Source organism: Hippopotamus amphibius, chromosome 2, assembly GCF_030028045.1.
Source record: "Hippopotamus amphibius kiboko isolate mHipAmp2 chromosome 2, mHipAmp2.hap2, whole genome shotgun sequence".
Classification (NCBI taxonomy): domain Eukaryota; kingdom Metazoa; phylum Chordata; class Mammalia; order Artiodactyla; family Hippopotamidae; genus Hippopotamus; species Hippopotamus amphibius.
In genome coordinates this window covers 222,489,882-222,506,839 of record NC_080187.1, presented here as the reverse complement: position 1 = coordinate 222,506,839, position 16,958 = coordinate 222,489,882, and the positions used below count along the sequence as shown (strand labels likewise).

Here is a 16,958-nt window from a genome sequence, read left to right as displayed (position 1 = left end):
GAAACGCATACAAACAGCTCCCTACATAGCTTCCTTCCTGCCTCCCTTCCTCCAGAATGCTCTAGCTCCCTCCCCTTTGACCCTCGTCCTTGGCTCACTCCCTCCATCCATCCATACTTACAAAGATGAAGGCATGAGTGGACAGGTGGATCAATGCCATCTTATGTACCTTAATACTGTGTCAGGGGCAGATGAAATAACCAGTACGTATATGTCTCCCCAGGGAAGGACTAGCCTCATGGATCCTCCAGGCAGCACAAGGCCTGGCACCAGGTCTGCTTGGTGGGGAAAACACTGGGGGTGTTTCTGGGGGGAATGGAGACATTCCTCTGGGCCCGACCCTGGTGTGGGCAAGCGTGTGCTGGCCGATGTCACACTCGGCTTGTCCATGTGCACAACACCCAGACAATGAGGCCTTTATGTCCCACACAGTGGACATTCACAGGAGCTGGAGGGAGCTCTCTTGGTAGGCAGTGGCTCCCGTAGAGGAAGGCCAGCCCAAGAGATGCCACAGGCCTGTATCTGTATGCAGAACCCATGAAAGGGCCTGTCTGAGTAAACTGGCCTATCTGAGGGCCCATGATCCCTCACAGAGACCTGGGAAACCCCATTCCAGCAAGGGACCAGCCCTTCAGCTCTCACAAGAGCCAAGAGCATCTAGCTGCCAAGTCCCTGATCAAGGGTCCTTGTTGCCTCTCACCACCTCCAGGCCTGGCCCCACATCCTCCCAACCAACACTTCTTGGAAGTCACTCAAGCACACCCCACAACTGACCATAAGCTCAGTCCATCCTCGTGCTCTGCCTCGACATGCACAGAGATCTGCGTGGTTGCTCCCCAGGGCAACACGTCATGAAATGGTGCCTCCATGGTCAGTCTTACTACACTTCAGGTCAATCGAGTTGAATTTCAAGGCCTGCATTCCGATCTGGTGGATGGGGAGCCATGTCAAGCATTCCTCCTTGGGGACCACAGAGATTCCCAAACAGGGCCAATTTCTTCTGTGGCAGCATTCCCTACTGTGGCCCGTGCAAGGCCACCAAACAACAGCCATGCAGCTACGCCCTCCTCAGCCCACATCCCGGGACCACCCCTCCCCTTCAGGTCAACAGGGCCTCACGATGGACATGATAACGGGATGCCCAAGGGCTCTGCAAAGCCTTCATGGGGGAATGGACACCCAGAAGCCTTTTCTCCTCTGGAGGGGGCTCTCTGACAAACCAGTGGCTTCCGGAGAGGACGACCAACCCAGGAGAAGCTATGGTCGTGTGTATGCATGCAGACCCCATCAGAGGCCCCATTCGGATCAAGTGGCTCCAACAAAGCACCATGATCCCTCACAGAGTCCTGGCACAACCCCATTGAAGACCACGGCATGGCTTCCAGCCCTTGAAATAACCAGCAGCATCCTGCCTCCAAGCACCTGAGGATGGGCTCCTGCCTGCCTCTCACCATCTCTAGGCAGGGGGCATGAGCCTTCCCTACTGACAGGTTTTGGGAAGCCATAAAGCACACACCACAAGGGACCATTCCCTCAGTTGGTGATCATACTCTGGCGCTAGGTGCACAGAGGTCTCTAGAGATGTTCCGCCTGGGGCCAAGGAAGAAAACACTGCCTCGATGTGCTCTCTGACTAGAATACAGCTCTAATGAAGGCATGTGAGTGCACCAGATGTGAGCCCATAAATTTGGGGCAGCAGCAGACATTCCTCCTTGGTAGGCAGGAGGTTGCCAAAAGACTACCCTGTACTGCCTGCTGTGAGGGCGGCCAGCCCATAGTTCAAAATTCTCTGGGGCCTATCAGTAGCAACCAAAAGAGCCACTCACTGCGGAACATTCTGGCTGTGGTGAGTCCATTCCAAGGCTTGGCCTGAAACACAAAATTCAAAGCAGAAAGGCTTAAGGAAAGACTCCACCCATGGCTTCAGAACATGTGGGCCCTGGCACTATGGAGCAGGATAGAAAACCAAAGGTGGCAACACATCTTGGATATGTGGAAGCCATCTACACTGGGAGGAGTCTCAAGGGATTTCCTCGAGCGAGAGGCTGCTCCAACACCCACACCCAAACCCACACACACACCCACACCCAGGGCTCTGCAATGGACCAAAAATGCAGGCCATCCTGCCCCTGGATCCCTCTGTTAGGCCTCAGCATAATCCTATTGAGCATGATTTTTTGGTCATCAGCTCTCTTCAGGACCATATGAGTTCTCATCATCGACCCAACTGAGGCCCTCCTCACTCACCTGCGCCCTGCCACATGTGAAGGCTTACCTCAGATGCTTCCTGGAAAGAAGGATGCCTGAAGGGATGTGCCATTCTGTCGAATCCACGTGCTGGGCCAAGGCTCATGGTGATTGCCCTAGGGAACATAGGCCAAACACAGATCTTCATTTCTCTGGGGACGATGGCTGCCAAGAGGTGAGAAGGACAGCTGTGAGAACTCCAACTCCATGCTAGATGCATTGGGGCACGTGTGTGCCACACGCTCATGCATCGAATGATGCTACAAGAAATACCTGCAGCAATACATCCAGGAACATAGGGCCCAAATGTACCTCCACGCAGAGACAGGAACACATAGCTGAAACGCATACAAACAGCTCCCTACATAGCTTCCTTCCTGCCTCCCTTCCTCCAGAATGCTCTAGCTCCCTCCCCTTTGACCCTCGTCCTTGGCTCACTCCCTCCATCCATCCATACTTACAAAGATGAAGGCATGAGTGGACAGGTGGATCAATGCCATCTTATGTACCTTAATACTGTGTCAGGGGCAGATGAAATAACCAGTACGTATATGTCTCCCCAGGGAAGGACTAGCCTCATGGATCCTCCAGGCAGCACAAGGCCTGGCACCAGGTCTGCTTGGTGGGGAAAACACTGGGGGTGTTTCTGGGGGGAATGGAGACATTCCTCTGGGCCCGACCCTGGTGTGGGCAAGCGTGTGCTGGCCGATGTCACACTCGGCTTGTCCATGTGCACAACACCCAGACAATGAGGCCTTTATGTCCCACACAGTGGACATTCACAGGAGCTGGAGGGAGCTCTCTTGGTAGGCAGTGGCTCCCGTAGAGGAAGGCCAGCCCAAGAGATGCCACAGGCCTGTATCTGTATGCAGAACCCATGAAAGGGCCTGTCTGAGTAAACTGGCCTATCTGAGGGCCCATGATCCCTCACAGAGACCTGGGAAACCCCATTCCAGCAAGGGACCAGCCCTTCAGCTCTCACAAGAGCCAAGAGCATCTAGCTGCCAAGTCCCTGATCAAGGGTCCTTGTTGCCTCTCACCACCTCCAGGCCTGGCCCCACATCCTCCCAACCAACACTTCTTGGAAGTCACTCAAGCACACCCCACAACTGACCATAAGCTCAGTCCATCCTCGTGCTCTGCCTCGACATGCACAGAGATCTGCGTGGTTGCTCCCCAGGGCAACACGTCATGAAATGGTGCCTCCATGGTCAGTCTTACTACACTTCAGGTCAATCGAGTTGAATTTCAAGGCCTGCATTCCGATCTGGTGGATGGGGAGCCATGTCAAGCATTCCTCCTTGGGGACCACAGAGATTCCCAAACAGGCCCAATTTCTTCTGTGGCAGCATTCCCTACTGTGGCCCGTGCAAGGCCACCAAACAACAGCCATGCAGCTACGCCCTCCTCAGCCCACATCCCGGGACCACCCCTCCCCTTCAGGTCAACAGGGCCTCACGATGGACATGATAACGGGATGCCCAAGGGCTCTGCAAAGCCTTCATGGGGGAATGGACACCCAGAAGCCTTTTCTCCTCTGGAGGGGGCTCTCTGACAAACCAGTGGCTTCCGGAGAGGACGACCAACCCAGGAGAAGCTATGGTCCTGTGTATGCATGCAGACCCCATCAGAGGCCCCATTCGGATCAAGTGGCTCCAACAAAGCACCATGATCCCTCACAGAGTCCTGGCACAACCCCATTGAAGACCACGGCATGGCTTCCAGCCCTTGAAATAACCAGCAGCATCCTGCCTCCAAGCACCTGAGGATGGGCTCCTGCCTGCCTCTCACCATCTCTAGGCAGGGGGCATGAGCCTTCCCTACTGACAGGTTTTGGGAAGCCATAAAGCACACACCACAAGGGACCATTCCCTCAGTGGGTGATCATACTCTGGCGCTAGGTGCACAGAAGTCTCTAGAGATGTTCCGCCTGGGGCCAAGGAAGAAAACACTGCCTCGATGTGCTCTCTGACTAGAATACAGCTCTAATGAAGGCATGTGAGTGCACCAGATGTGAGCCCATAAATTTGGGGCAGCAGCAGACATTCCTCCTTGGTAGGCAGGAGGTTGCCAAAAGACTACCCTGTACTGCCTGCTGTGAGGGCGGCCAGCCCATAGTTCAAAATTCTCTGGGGCCTATCAGTAGCAACCAAAAGAGCCACTCACTGCGGAACATTCTGGCTGTGGTGAGTCCATTCCAAGGCTTGGCCTGAAACACAAAATTCAAAGCAGAAAGGCTTAAGGAAAGACTCCACCCATGGCTTCAGAACATGTGGGCCCTGGCACTATGGAGCAGGATAGAAAACCAAAGGTGGCAACACATCTTGGATATGTGGAAGCCATCTACACTGGGAGGAGTCTCAAGGGATTTCCTCGAGCGAGAGGCTGCTCCAACACCCACACCCAAACCCACACACACACCCACACCCAGGGCTCTGCAATGGACCAAAAATGCAGGCCATCCTGCCCCTGGATCCCTCTGTTAGGCCTCAGCGTAATCCTATTGAGCATGATTTTTTGGTCATCAGCTCTCTTCAGGACCATATGAGTTCTCATCATCGACCCAACTGAGGCCCTCCTCACTCACCTGCGCCCTGCCACATGTGAAGGCTTACCTCAGATGCTTCCTGGAAAGAAGGATGCCTGAAGGGATGTGCCATTCTGTCGAATCCACGTGCTGGGCCAAGGCTCATGGTGATTGCCCTAGGGAACATAGGCCAAACACAGATCTTCATTTCTCTGGGGACGATGGCTGCCAAGAGGTGAGAAGGACAGCTGTGAGAACTCCAACTCCATGCTAGATGCATTGGGGGACGTGTGTGCCACACGCTCATGCATCGAATGATGCTACAAGAAATACCTGCAGCAATACATCCAGGAACATAGGGCCCAAATGTACCTCCACGCAGAGACAGGAACACATAGCTGAAACGCATACAAACAACTCCCTACATAGCTTCCTTCCTGCCTCCCTTCCTCCAGAATGCTCTAGCTCCCTCCCCTTTGACCCTCGTCCTTGGCTCACTCCCTCCATCCATCCATACTTACAAAGATGAAGGCATGAGTGGACAGGTGGATCAATGCCATCTTATGTACCTTAATACTGTGTCAGGGGCAGATGAAATAACCAGTACGTATATGTCTCCCCAGGGAAGGACTAGCCTCATGGATCCTCCAGGCAGCACAAGGCCTGGCACCAGGTCTGCTTGGTGGGGAAAACACTGGGGGTGTTTCTGGGGGGAATGGAGACATTCCTCTGGGCCCGACCCTGGTGTGGGCAAGCGTGTGCTGGCCGATGTCACACTCGGCTTGTCCATGTGCACAACACCCAGACAATGAGGCCTTTATGTCCCACACAGTGGACATTCACAGGAGCTGGAGGGAGCTCTCTTGGTAGGCAGTGGCTCCCGTAGAGGAAGGCCAGCCCAAGAGAGGCCACAGGCCTGTATCTGTATGCAGAACCCATGAAAGGGCCTGTCTGAGTAAACTGGCCTATCTGAGGGCCCATGATCCCTCACAGAGACCTGGGAAACCCCATTCCAGCAAGGGACCAGCCCTTCAGCTCTCACAAGAGCCAAGAGCATCTAGCTGCCAAGTCCCTGATCAAGGGTCCTTGTTGCCTCTCACCACCTCCAGGCCTGGCCCCACATCCTCCCAACCAACACTTCTTGGAAGTCACTCAAGCACACCCCACAACTGACCATAAGCTCAGTCCATCCTCGTGCTCTGCCTCGACATGCACAGAGATCTGCGTGGTTGCTCCCCAGGGCAACACGTCATGAAATGGTGCCTCCATGGTCAGTCTTACTACACTTCAGGTCAATCGAGTTGAATTTCAAGGCCTGCATTCCGATCTGGTGGATGGGGAGCCATGTCAAGCATTCCTCCTTGGGGACCACAGAGATTCCCAAACAGGGCCAATTTCTTCTGTGGCAGCATTCCCTACTGTGGCCCGTGCAAGGCCACCAAACAACAGCCATGCAGCTACGCCCTCCTCAGCCCACATCCCGGGACCACCCCTCCCCTTCAGGTCAACAGGGCCTCACGATGGACATGATAACGGGATGCCCAAGGGCTCTGCAAAGCCTTCATGGGGGAATGGACACCCAGAAGCCTTTTCTCCTCTGGAGGGGGCTCTCTGACAAACCAGTGGCTTCCGGAGAGGACGACCAACCCAGGAGAAGCTATGGTCCTGTGTATGCATGCAGACCCCATCAGAGGCCCCATTCGGATCAAGTGGCTCCAACAAAGCACCATGATCCCTCACAGAGTCCTGGCACAACCCCATTGAAGACCACGGCATGGCTTCCAGCCCTTGAAATAACCAGCAGCATCCTGCCTCCAAGCACCTGAGGATGGGCTCCTGCCTGCCTCTCACCATCTCTAGGCAGGGGGCATGAGCCTTCCCTACTGACAGGTTTTGGGAAGCCATAAAGCACACACCACAAGGGACCATTCCCTCAGTGGGTGATCATACTCTGGCGCTAGGTGCACAGAGGTCTCTAGAGATGTTCCGCCTGGGGCCAAGGAAGAAAACACTGCCTCGATGTGCTCTCTGACTAGAATACAGCTCTAATGAAGGCATGTGAGTGCACCAGATGTGAGCCCATAAATTTGGGGCAGCAGCAGACATTCCTCCTTGGTAGGCAGGAGGTTGCCAAAAGACTACCCTGTACTGCCTGCTGTGAGGGCGGCCAGCCCATAGTTCAAAATTCTCTGGGGCCTATCAGTAGCAACCAAAAGAGCCACTCACTGCGGAACATTCTGGCTGTGGTGAGTCCATTCCAAGGCTTGGCCTGAAACACAAAATTCAAAGCAGAAAGGCTTAAGGAAAGACTCCACCCATGGCTTCAGAACATGTGGGCCCTGGCACTATGGAGCAGGATAGAAAACCAAAGGTGGCAACACATCTTGGATATGTGGAAGCCATCTACACTGGGAGGAGTCTCAAGGGATTTCCTCGAGCGAGAGGCTGCTCCAACACCCACACCCAAACCCACACACACACCCACACCCAGGGCTCTGCAATGGACCAAAAATGCAGGCCATCCTGCCCCTGGATCCCTCTGTTAGGCCTCAGCGTAATCCTATTGAGCATGATTTTTTGGTCATCAGCTCTCTTCAGGACCATATGAGTTCTCATCATCGACCCAACTGAGGCCCTCCTCACTCACCTGCGCCCTGCCACATGTGAAGGCTTACCTCAGATGCTTCCTGGAAAGAAGGATGCCTGAAGGGATGTGCCATTCTGTCGAATCCACGTGCTGGGCCAAGGCTCATGGTGATTGCCCTAGGGAACATAGGCCAAACACAGATCTTCATTTCTCTGGGGACGATGGCTGCCAAGAGGTGAGAAGGACAGCTGTGAGAACTCCAACTCCATGCTAGATGCATTGGGGGACGTGTGTGCCACACGCTCATGCATCGAATGATGCTACAAGAAATACCTGCAGCAATACATCCAGGAACATAGGGCCCAAATGTACCTCCACGCAGAGACAGGAACACATAGCTGAAACGCATACAAACAGCTCCCTACATAGCTTCCTTCCTGCCTCCCTTCCTCCAGAATGCTCTAGCTCCCTCCCCTTTGACCCTCGTCCTTGGCTCACTCCCTCCATCCATCCATACTTACAAAGATGAAGGCATGAGTGGACAGGTGGATCAATGCCATCTTATGTACCTTAATACTGTGTCAGGGGCAGATGAAATAACCAGTACGTATATGTCTCCCCAGGGAAGGACTAGCCTCATGGATCCTCCAGGCAGCACAAGGCCTGGCACCAGGTCTGCTTGGTGGGGAAAACACTGGGGGTGTTTCTGGGGGGAATGGAGACATTCCTCTGGGCCCGACCCTGGTGTGGGCAAGCGTGTGCTGGCCGATGTCACACTCGGCTTGTCCATGTGCACAACACCCAGACAATGAGGCCTTTATGTCCCACACAGTGGACATTCACAGGAGCTGGAGGGAGCTCTCTTGGTAGGCAGTGGCTCCCGTAGAGGAAGGCCAGCCCAAGAGATGCCACAGGCCTGTATCTGTATGCAGAACCCATGAAAGGGCCTGTCTGAGTAAACTGGCCTATCTGAGGGCCCATGATCCCTCACAGAGACCTGGGAAACCCCATTCCAGCAAGGGACCAGCCCTTCAGCTCTCACAAGAGCCAAGAGCATCTAGCTGCCAAGTCCCTGATGAAGGGTCCTTGTTGCCTCTCACCACCTCCAGGCCTGGCCCCACATCCTCCCAACCAACACTTCTTGGAAGTCACTCAAGCACACCCCACAACTGACCATAAGCTCAGTCCATCCTCGTGCTCTGCCTCGACATGCACAGAGATCTGCGTGGTTGCTCCCCAGGGCAACACGTCATGAAATGGTGCCTCCATGGTCAGTCTTACTACACTTCAGGTCAATCGAGTTGAATTTCAAGGCCTGCATTCCGATCTGGTGGATGGGGAGCCATGTCAAGCATTCCTCCTTGGGGACCACAGAGATTCCCAAACAGGGCCAATTTCTTCTGTGGCAGCATTCCCTACTGTGGCCCGTGCAAGGCCACCAAACAACGGCCATGCAGCTACGCCCTCCTCAGCCCACATCCCGGGACCACCCCTCCCCTTCAGGTCAACAGGGCCTCACGATGGACATGATAACGGGATGCCCAAGGGCTCTGCAAAGCCTTCATGGGGGAATGGACACCCAGAAGCCTTTTCTCCTCTGGAGGGGGCTCTCTGACAAACCAGTGGCTTCCGGAGAGGACGACCAACCCAGGAGAAGCTATGGTCCTGTGTATGCATGCAGACCCCATCAGAGGCCCCATTCGGATCAAGTGGCTCCAACAAAGCACCATGATCCCTCACAGAGTCCTGGCACAACCCCATTGAAGACCACGGCATGGCTTCCAGCCCTTGAAATAACCAGCAGCATCCTGCCTCCAAGCACCTGAGGATGGGCTCCTGCCTGCCTCTCACCATCTCTAGGCAGGGGGCATGAGCCTTCCCTACTGACAGGTTTTGGGAAGCCATAAAGCACACACCACAAGGGACCATTCCCTCAGTTGGGGATCATACTCTGGCGCTAGGTGCACAGAGGTCTCTAGAGATGTTCCGCCTGGGGCCAAGGAAGAAAACACTGCCTCGATGTGCTCTCTGACTAGAATACAGCTCTAATGAAGGCATGTGAGTGCACCAGATGTGAGCCCATAAATTTGGGGCAGCAGCAGACATTCCTCCTTGGTAGGCAGGAGGTTGCCAGAAGACTACCCTGTACTGCCTGCTGTGAGGGCGGCCAGCCCATAGTTCAAAATTCTCTGGGGCCTATCAGTAGCAACCAAAAGAGCCACTCACTGCGGAACATTCTGGCTGTGGTGAGTCCATTCCAAGGCTTGGCCTGAAACACAAAATTCAAAGCAGAAAGGCTTAAGGAAAGACTCCACCCATGGCTTCAGAACATGTGGGCCCTGGCACTATGGAGCAGGATAGAAAACCAAAGGTGGCAACACATCTTGGATATGTGGAAGCCATCTACACTGGGAGGAGTCTCAAGGGATTTCCTCGAGCGAGAGGCTGCTCCAACACCCACACCCAAACCCACACACACACCCACACCCAGGGCTCTGCAATGGACCAAAAATGCAGGCCATCCTGCCCCTGGATCCCTCTGTTAGGCCTCAGCGTAATCCTATTGAGCATGATTTTTTGGTCATCAGCTCTCTTCAGGACCATATGAGTTCTCATCATCAACCCAACTGAGGCCCTCCTCACTCACCTGCGCCCTGCCACATGTGAAGGCTTACCTCAGATGCTTCCTGGAAAGAAGGATGCCTGAAGGGATGTGCCATTCTGTCGAATCCACGTGCTGGGCCAAGGCTCATGGTGATTGCCCTAGGGAACATAGGCCAAACACAGATCTTCATTTCTCTGGGGACGATGGCTGCCAAGAGGTGAGAAGGACAGCTGTGAGAACTCCAACTCCATGCTAGATGCATTGGGGCACGTGTGTGCCACACGCTCATGCATCGAATGATGCTACAAGAAATACCTGCAGCAATACATCCAGGAACATAGGGCCCAAATGTACCTCCACGCAGAGACAGGAACACATAGCTGAAACGCATACAAACAGCTCCCTACATAGCTTCCTTCCTGCCTCCCTTCCTCCAGAATGCTCTAGCTCCCTCCCCTTTGACCCTCGTCCTTGGCTCACTCCCTCCATCCATCCATACTTACAAAGATGAAGGCATGAGTGGACAGGTGGATCAATGCCATCTTATGTACCTTAATACTGTGTCAGGGGCAGATGAAATAACCAGTACGTATATGTCTCCCCAGGGAAGGACTAGCCTCATGGATCCTCCAGGCAGCACAAGGCCTGGCACCAGGTCTGCTTGGTGGGGAAAACACTGGGGGTGTTTCTGGGGGGAATGGAGACATTCCTCTGGGCCCGACCCTGGTGTGGGCAAGCGTGTGCTGGCCGATGTCACACTCGGCTTGTGCATGTGCACAACACCCAGACAATGAGGCCTTTATGTCCCACACAGTGGACATTCACAGGAGCTGGAGGGAGCTCTCTTGGTAGGCAGTGACTCCCGTAGAGGAAGGCCAGCCCAAGAGATGCCACAGGCCTGTATCTGTATGCAGAACCCATGAAAGGGCCTGTCTGAGTAAACTGGCCTATCTGAGGGCCCATGATCCCTCACAGAGACCTGGGAAACCCCATTCCAGCAAGGGACCAGCCCTTCAGCTCTCACAAGAGCCAAGAGCATCTAGCTGCCAAGTCCCTGATGAAGGGTCCTTGTTGCCTCTCACCACCTCCAGGCCTGGCCCCACATCCTCCCAACCAACACTTCTTGGAAGTCACTCAAGCACACCCCACAACTGACCATAAGCTCAGTCCATCCTCGTGCTCTGCCTCGACATGCACAGAGATCTGCGTGGTTGCTCCCCAGGGCAACACGTCATGAAATGGTGCCTCCATGGTCAGTCTTACTACACTTCAGGTCAATCGAGTTGAATTTCAAGGCCCGCATTCCGATCTGGTGGATGGGGAGCCATGTCAAGCATTCCTCCTTGGGGACCACAGAGATTCCCAAACAGGGCCAATTTCTTCTGTGGCAGCATTCCCTACTGTGGCCCGTGCAAGGCCACCAAACAACAGCCATGCAGCTACGCCCTCCTCAGCCCACATCCCGGGACCACCCCTCCCCTTCAGGTCAACAGGGCCTCACGATGGACATGATAACGGGATGCCCAAGGGCTCTGCAAAGCCTTCATGGGGGAATGGACACCCAGAAGCCTTTTCTCCTCTGGAGGGGGCTCTCTGACAAACCAGTGGCTTCCGGAGAGGACGACCAACCCAGGAGAAGCTATGGTCGTGTGTATGCATGCAGACCCCATCAGAGGCCCCATTCGGATCAAGTGGCTCCAACAAAGCACCATGATCCCTCACAGAGTCCTGGCACAACCCCATTGAAGACCACGGCATGGCTTCCAGCCCTTGAAATAACCAGCAGCATCCTGCCTCCAAGCACCTGAGGATGGGCTCCTGCCTGCCTCTCACCATCTCTAGGCAGGGGGCATGAGCCTTCCCTACTGACAGGTTTTGGGAAGCCATAAAGCACACACCACAAGGGACCATTCCCTCAGTGGGTGATCATACTCTGGCGCTAGGTGCACAGAGGTCTCTAGAGATGTTCCGCCTGGGGCCAAGGAAGAAAACACTGCCTCGATGTGCTCTCTGACTAGAATACAGCTCTAATGAAGGCATGTGAGTGCACCAGATGTGAGCCCATAAATTTGGGGCAGCAGCAGACATTCCTCCTTGGTAGGCAGGAGGTTGCCAAAAGACTACCCTGTACTGCCTGCTGTGAGGGCGGCCAGCCCATAGTTCAAAATTCTCTGGGGCCTATCAGTAGCAACCAAAAGAGCCACTCACTGCGGAACATTCTGGCTGTGGTGAGTCCATTCCAAGGCTTGGCCTGAAACACAAAATTCAAAGCAGAAAGGCTTAAGGAAAGACTCCACCCATGGCTTCAGAACATGTGGGCCCTGGCACTATGGAGCAGGATAGAAAACCAAAGGTGGCAACACATCTTGGATATGTGGAAGCCATCTACACTGGGAGGAGTCTCAAGGGATTTCCTCGAGCGAGAGGCTGCTCCAACACCCACACCCAAACCCACACACACACCCACACCCAGGGCTCTGCAATGGACCAACAATGCAGGCCATCCTGCCCCTGGATCCCTCTGTTAGGCCTCAGCATAATCCTATTGAGCATGATTTTTTGGTCATCAGCTCTCTTCAGGACCATATGAGTTCTCATCATCGACCCAACTGAGGCCCTCCTCACTCACCTGCGCCCTGCCACATGTGAAGGCTTACCTCAGATGCTTCCTGGAAAGAAGGATGCCTGAAGGGATGTGCCATTCTGTCGAATCCACGTGCTGGGCCAAGGCTCATGGTGATTGCCCTAGGGAACATAGGCCAAACACAGATCTTCATTTCTCTGGGGACGATGGCTGCCAAGAGGTGAGAAGGACAGCTGTGAGAACTCCAACTCCATGCTAGATGCATTGGGGCACGTGTGTGCCACACGCTCATGCATCGAATGATGCTACAAGAAATACCTGCAGCAATACATCCAGGAACATAGGGCCCAAATGTACCTCCACGCAGAGACAGGAACACATAGCTGAAACGCATACAAACAGCTCCCTACATAGCTTCCTTCCTGCCTCCCTTCCTCCAGAATGCTCTAGCTCCCTCCCCTTTGACCCTCGTCCTTGGCTCACTCCCTCCATCCATCCATACTTACAAAGATGAAGGCGTGAGTGGACAGGTGGATCAATGCCATCTTATGTACCTTAATACTGTGTCAGGGGCAGATGAAATAACCAGTACGTATATGTCTCCCCAGGGAAGGACTAGCCTCATGGATCCTCCAGGCAGCACAAGGCCTGGCACCAGGTCTGCTTGGTGGGGAAAACACTGGGGGTGTTTCTGGGGGGAATGGAGACATTCCTCTGGGCCCGACCCTGGTGTGGGCAAGCGTGTGCTGGCCGATGTCACACTCGGCTTGTCCATGTGCACAACACCCAGACAATGAGGCCTTTATGTCCCACACAGTGGACATTCACAGGAGCTGGAGGGAGCTCTCTTGGTAGGCAGTGGCTCCCGTAGAGGAAGGCCAGCCCAAGAGATGCCACAGGCCTGTATCTGTATGCAGAACCCATGAAAGGGCCTGTCTGAGTAAACTGGCCTATCTGAGGGCCCATGATCCCTCACAGAGACCTGGGAAACCCCATTCCAGCAAGGGACCAGCCCTTCAGCTCTCACAAGAGCCAAGAGCATCTAGCTGCCAAGTCCCTGATCAAGGGTCCTTGTTGCCTCTCACCACCTCCAGGCCTGGCCCCACATCCTCCCAACCAACACTTCTTGGAAGTCACTCAAGCACACCCCACAACTGACCATAAGCTCAGTCCATCCTCGTGCTCTGCCTCGACATGCACAGAGATCTGCGTGGTTGCTCCCCAGGGCAACACGTCATGAAATGGTGCCTCCATGGTCAGTCTTACTACACTTCAGGTCAATCGAGTTGAATTTCAAGGCCCGCATTCCGATCTGGTGGATGGGGAGCCATGTCAAGCATTCCTCCTTGGGGACCACAGAGATTCCCAAACAGGGCCAATTTCTTCTGTGGCAGCATTCCCTACTGTGGCCCGTGCAAGGCCACCAAACAACGGCCATGCAGCTACGCCCTCCTCAGCCCACATCCCGGGACCACCCCTCCCCTTCAGGTCAACAGGGCCTCACGATGGACATGATAACGGGATGCCCAAGGGCTCTGCAAAGCCTTCATGGGGGAATGGACACCCAGAAGCCTTTTCTCCTCTGGAGGGGGCTCTCTGACAAACCAGTGGCTTCCGGAGAGGACGACCAACCCAGGAGAAGCTATGGTCCTGTGTATGCATGCAGACCCCATCAGAGGCCCCATTCGGATCAAGTGGCTCCAACAAAGCACCATGATCCCTCACAGAGTCCTGGCACAACCCCATTGAAGACCACGGCATGGCTTCCAGCCCTTGAAATAACCAGCAGCATCCTGCCTCCAAGCACCTGAGGATGGGCTCCTGCCTGCCTCTCACCATCTCTAGGCAGGGGGCATGAGCCTTCCCTACTGACAGGTTTTGGGAAGCCATAAAGCACACACCACAAGGGACCATTCCCTCAGTTGGTGATCATACTCTGGCGCTAGGTGCACAGAGGTCTCTAGAGATGTTCCGCCTGGGGCCAAGGAAGAAAACACTGCCTCGATGTGCTCTCTGACTAGAATACAGCTCTAATGAAGGCATGTGAGTGCACCAGATGTGAGCCCATAAATTTGGGGCAGCAGCAGACATTCCTCCTTGGTAGGCAGGAGGTTGCCAAAAGACTACCCTGTACTGCCTGCTGTGAGGGCGGCCAGCCCATAGTTCAAAATTCTCTGGGGCCTATCAGTAGCAACCAAAAGAGCCACTCACTGCGGAACATTCTGGCTGTGGTGAGTCCATTCCAAGGCTTGGCCTGAAACACAAAATTCAAAGCAGAAAGGCTTAAGGAAAGACTCCACCCATGGCTTCAGAACATGTGGGCCCTGGCACTATGGAGCAGGATAGAAAACCAAAGGTGGCAACACATCTTGGATATGTGGAAGCCATCTACACTGGGAGGAGTCTCAAGGGATTTCCTCGAGCGAGAGGCTGCTCCAACACCCACACCCAAACCCACACACACACCCACACCCAGGGCTCTGCAATGGACCAACAATGCAGGCCATCCTGCCCCTGGATCCCTCTGTTAGGCCTCAGCATAATCCTATTGAGCATGATTTTTTGGTCATCAGCTCTCTTCAGGACCATATGAGTTCTCATCATCGACCCAACTGAGGCCCTCCTCACTCACCTGCGCCCTGCCACATGTGAAGGCTTACCTCAGATGCTTCCTGGAAAGAAGGATGCCTGAAGGGATGTGCCATTCTGTCGAATCCACGTGCTGGGCCAAGGCTCATGGTGATTGCCCTAGGGAACATAGGCCAAACACAGATCTTCATTTCTCTGGGGACGATGGCTGCCAAGAGGTGAGAAGGACAGCTGTGAGAACTCCAACTCCATGCTAGATGCATTGGGGCACGTGTGTGCCACACGCTCATGCATCGAATGATGCTACAAGAAATACCTGCAGCAATACATCCAGGAACATAGGGCCCAAATGTACCTCCACGCAGAGACAGGAACACATAGCTGAAACGCATACAAACAGCTCCCTACATAGCTTCCTTCCTGCCTCCCTTCCTCCAGAATGCTCTAGCTCCCTCCCCTTTGACCCTCGTCCTTGGCTCACTCCCTCCATCCATCCATACTTACAAAGATGAAGGCATGAGTGGACAGGTGGATCAATGCCATCTTATGTACCTTAATACTGTGTCAGGGGCAGATGAAATAACCAGTACGTATATGTCTCCCCAGGGAAGGACTAGCCTCATGGATCCTCCAGGCAGCACAAGGCCTGGCACCAGGTCTGCTTGGTGGGGAAAACACTGGGGGTGTTTCTGGGGGGAATGGAGACATTCCTCTGGGCCCGACCCTGGTGTGGGCAAGCGTGTGCTGGCCGATGTCACACTCGGCTTGTGCATGTGCACAACACCCAGACAATGAGGCCTTTATGTCCCACACAGTGGACATTCACAGGAGCTGGAGGGAGCTCTCTTGGTAGGCAGTGACTCCCGTAGAGGAAGGCCAGCCCAAGAGATGCCACAGGCCTGTATCTGTATGCAGAACCCATGAAAGGGCCTGTCTGAGTAAACTGGCCTATCTGAGGGCCCATGATCCCTCACAGAGACCTGGGAAACCCCATTCCAGCAAGGGACCAGCCCTTCAGCTCTCACAAGAGCCAAGAGCATCTAGCTGCCAAGTCCCTGATGAAGGGTCCTTGTTGCCTCTCACCACCTCCAGGCCTGGCCCCACATCCTCCCAACCAACACTTCTTGGAAGTCACTCAAGCACACCCCACAACTGACCATAAGCTCAGTCCATCCTCGTGCTCTGCCTCGACATGCACAGAGATCTGCGTGGTTGCTCCCCAGGGCAACACGTCATGAAATGGTGCCTCCATGGTCAGTCTTACTACACTTCAGGTCAATCGAGTTGAATTTCAAGGCCCGCATTCCGATCTGGTGGATGGGGAGCCATGTCAAGCATTCCTCCTTGGGGACCACAGAGATTCCCAAACAGGGCCAATTTCTTCTGTGGCAGCATTCCCTACTGTGGCCCGTGCAAGGCCACCAAACAACAGCCATGCAGCTACGCCCTCCTCAGCCCACATCCCGGGACCACCCCTCCCCTTCAGGTCAACAGGGCCTCACGATGGACATGATAACGGGATGCCCAAGGGCTCTGCAAAGCCTTCATGGGGGAATGGACACCCAGAAGCCTTTTCTCCTCTGGAGGGGGCTCTCTGACAAACCAGTGGCTTCCGGAGAGGACGACCAACCCAGGAGAAGCTATGGTCCTGTGTATGCATGCAGACCCCATCAGAGGCCCCATTCGGATCAAGTGGCTCCAACAAAGCACCATGATCCCTCACAGAGTCCTGGCACAACCCCATTGAAGACCACGGCATGGCTTCCAGCCCTTGAAATAACCAGCAGCATCCTGCCTCCAAGCACCTGAGGATGGGCTC

The 16,958-nt window shown here is 54.5% G+C and overlaps 6 non-coding genes across 6 annotated transcripts; all 6 read right to left on the bottom strand.

The window, feature by feature from the left end:
- Positions 1-2,144: 2,144 nt before the first annotated feature.
- LOC130846888 (small nucleolar RNA SNORD115) lies at positions 2,145-2,225 on the bottom strand. Its single transcript, XR_009051683.1, has one exon. It is a non-coding gene; the product is annotated as a small nucleolar RNA SNORD115 (small nucleolar RNA).
- A 2,506-nt stretch (positions 2,226-4,731) lies between these two features.
- Positions 4,732-4,812, bottom strand: LOC130847634 (small nucleolar RNA SNORD115). Its single transcript, XR_009052381.1, has one exon. It is a non-coding gene; the product is annotated as a small nucleolar RNA SNORD115 (small nucleolar RNA).
- Positions 4,813-7,318: 2,506 nt separating this feature from the next.
- On the bottom strand, positions 7,319-7,399 carry LOC130847633 (small nucleolar RNA SNORD115). Its single transcript, XR_009052380.1, has one exon. It is a non-coding gene; the product is annotated as a small nucleolar RNA SNORD115 (small nucleolar RNA).
- Positions 7,400-9,905: 2,506 nt separating this feature from the next.
- Positions 9,906-9,986, bottom strand: LOC130846926 (small nucleolar RNA SNORD115). The gene has a single exon (XR_009051721.1). It is a non-coding gene; the product is annotated as a small nucleolar RNA SNORD115 (small nucleolar RNA).
- A 2,506-nt stretch (positions 9,987-12,492) lies between these two features.
- LOC130846887 (small nucleolar RNA SNORD115) lies at positions 12,493-12,573 on the bottom strand. The gene has a single exon (XR_009051682.1). It is a non-coding gene; the product is annotated as a small nucleolar RNA SNORD115 (small nucleolar RNA).
- Positions 12,574-15,079: 2,506 nt separating this feature from the next.
- On the bottom strand, positions 15,080-15,160 carry LOC130846886 (small nucleolar RNA SNORD115). Its single transcript, XR_009051681.1, has one exon. It is a non-coding gene; the product is annotated as a small nucleolar RNA SNORD115 (small nucleolar RNA).
- Between the last annotated feature and the right edge of the window lie 1,798 nt (positions 15,161-16,958).